Raw genomic sequence first — 2,859 nt, 5'->3', positions numbered from 1 at the left:
TGCTGCCTTTCACACTGGTGGAGCTCTGGCTATGTAGGGTTAACATAAATCCAGGTTTTCCCAGACACGTCCTCTTTTTTGACCCCCTGTGCTGCGTCTGGGAGGGTTTTTAAAATAAGAACATATGTCCGGATTTTCTGCTCTCCCGGGCTGCCTGCCTGCAGATGGCAGCAATGGGCAGTCCAGGTTTTCCCAGACACGTCCTCTTTTTTGACCCCCTGTGCTGCGTCTGGGAGGGTTTTTAAAATAAGAACATATGTCCGGATTTTCTGCTCTCCCGGGCTGCCTGCCTGCAGATGGCAGCAATGGGCAGTGTGATTGGTTGTTGGGGGTCACGTGCTCCCCATGCAGGCTCCAGCAAGCTCCCAAGTGAGGAACAGAGCCTGCGTGCTGTGGGTCAGAAGTGAAGGGGCACCAGCAGGGAGTGGGGGGCAGGAGACTGCTGTTTGGGAGTGAGGGGCACTGGCAGGGCTGGGGTCAATGGCTTCGGAGTGAGGGGCAGCAGCAGGGCTGGGGTGGGGGGATGGCTTGCCAGTGAGGGGCAACAGAATTGGCAAGGGCAGGGCACGTGACAGGTGTCCTCCTTTTTTGGACTGGAAAATGGTAACCCTATGCTATGCAAAGCCCCATTAAAGTCTTTGAGGTTGTACATGGACTCTAGAACGTGGTGATGCCCAGTCAATTTCAGGATCAAGGTTATATGTTTCCTTTAATTACTTGCTCACCCTCATAAAACTGTAAATTTATTATCATAAGAATGATATTCTGGCTGTTCAGATAGTACCATATGGCTTCTATGGTTATTTTGAAATATATTTTTTAAGTGATGAGCCACTGATGTTAATAGGAATATGTGATTAAGGGTCCAATCTTTGCAGTGTATAAATTTAAGCAAGCACAGCTTCTTATACATGCATTTAAAGTTATTTGGGTAAACAATCCTACTAGATTCACTAGATATGCAGTAAATAATTTAGGGTGCAGATTAAAGTGACAATTTTTACCTGATCTGGCCACAGAAAGCAGTTTATAGCTGTGACCAAACACAAGTGTATAGCTGCAAACAGCTTCAAAAATGGTCAACTGGGTGAAAATCTGACCGCCCATCTGACCATTGCATAAGATATCAGATGAAGATGTCATAACTTGTGTCTGTAGAGCTCCCAGTCTGTCTGTTTTCAGAATAGGAGGGGGGAAAGGAAGCAGAGGGAGTTCAGTCTGAGGGGTTTGCAGCGCTCCCGACCCCTGAGGGTTGGGTGGGTGTTTTGCAGCCCCCTACAATGTGGGGGCTCCAATTCACCCATTCCACCCTTCAACACCAGCTGGTGAGCCCCAATAATGAGTTTCCTTTGCTGCCTTTCCCCCTTTCCATTCTGAAAACAGGGAGGACTGGCAGAAAGCCCTGGCCCTTGCTATGGGAACCTGGCTGCAGGATCCCAACCAGAGCTAGATTTCCCTCCCACCTTGAATCAACAGTGAACTTCTGTTTGGTCTGGGGTAACATAACTCAGCACGCTTTGCAAAAATCATTTTGACTTACAGCTGGGACCTGCACTTCTGTCTGCACCCTTTGATCTTGATCTAGTGATTCTCAAGCAGGTTGCTGTAGCACCCCAGAGTGCCTTACGAGCCTTTCAAGGGTGCCGCAGAGTGCTTAGCACACTGTTAGATTTGCAACATGATTCACAAGATAAACCAAGAGATTTCAAATAGGAATCCATATTGTTAAAAAGGTTCTGACCTGTTGAGATCTTTCTGAGTTCTTTGCAGCAGAATTGCTCTATTATTTCTCTTTGTTCAAAAAAATTGAAAACTAAGAGCTGGCATATTCCAAGGGGTGCCCTGAGTCTGAAAAAAGTTGAGAACAACTGCCTTAGTTGCCTAATTTTACTCCTGTAAGTAGTCCCATTACAGTTAATGAGATTTCTCCCTTGTATAATGCACTCATGCACCAACGTGTCACAAGATCAGGATATAAATTGTTTGATTGTGATAGATTAGGTCATGGCTGTAAATCACAGTCAACTTTCTGAACAGTTTAAAGGCATGTAGTGCAGAGGTTCTCAAACTTCTTCTTATTGTGTATCCCTTTCCAGATTTACCAGCTGCCCCAGTACCCCTAGTAGCATATTTTAACCCCTTAAATGCCAGTTATTTTTATAATGAAAATTAATTCCACCATTACAGAATTTATCCTGCGTACCCCCTAGAGATGGCTTGCATACCCCGAGATGTACACATATCACAGTGTGGGAACCCCTAATGTAATGCCTTGCTGTAATGTAGGAGACTATTTAGTGGTAATAAAATCCTGAAGAAAACTCAACCATTATTAATCCTAATTGGAAATCTAGTAACAAACACTTACAGGAATTCTTTTCTTTCTTTAAAAAAGTTTAGGGTTGTCTTTTTAGTTTTTGAGATTTCCTTGGTAGACAGATACTTTATTAAAGTCAAAACTTTTAATGACAAAATGTTTGTGAACTTTGGATGACCTCATGCGCATGAGATACCCATGTGTCACGAGTTCATAAAACCACATGGTGGGCTGTAGCTTTCTTCTTAAACTTCTTACTCTTTTAAAATTAATTTCTCTTGAGTTTTCTATGTCCATACCTCTGAGAAATCATTAGTGAGAAGGCTGATCACACAGCAGATGGTAAGCATCTGTTTTTCTCCACCCCCACCCCTTTTAAACTACTAATAAGAATATCAGAGTTAGGCACTATATGAACTCAAGTTCAATACTCTTAGCTGATTCTTTTAACTGTTATATAGCATTAGGATATTCATATTGTTTACTGAAGGTTCTAGTGAATAATTCCATTATTGGAATCATTTAAGCTTGATTTGAGAAAA

General features: G+C 43.0%; 1 protein-coding gene across 1 annotated transcript in view; it reads left to right on the top strand.

The window, feature by feature from the left end:
* Nucleotides 1–2,859, top strand: part of MALRD1 (MAM and LDL receptor class A domain containing 1) — a 455,974-nt gene that overhangs the window by 452,758 nt on the left and 357 nt on the right. The gene's annotated exons all lie outside the window — the stretch shown is intronic.

Source organism: Alligator sinensis, unplaced genomic scaffold (assembly GCF_000455745.1).
Source record: "Alligator sinensis unplaced genomic scaffold, ASM45574v1 scaffold234_1, whole genome shotgun sequence".
In the NCBI taxonomy this organism is placed as follows: domain Eukaryota; kingdom Metazoa; phylum Chordata; order Crocodylia; family Alligatoridae; genus Alligator; species Alligator sinensis.
Note: the sequence above shows the minus strand (reverse complement) of the source record. Positions and strands in the feature narration are given on the sequence as shown.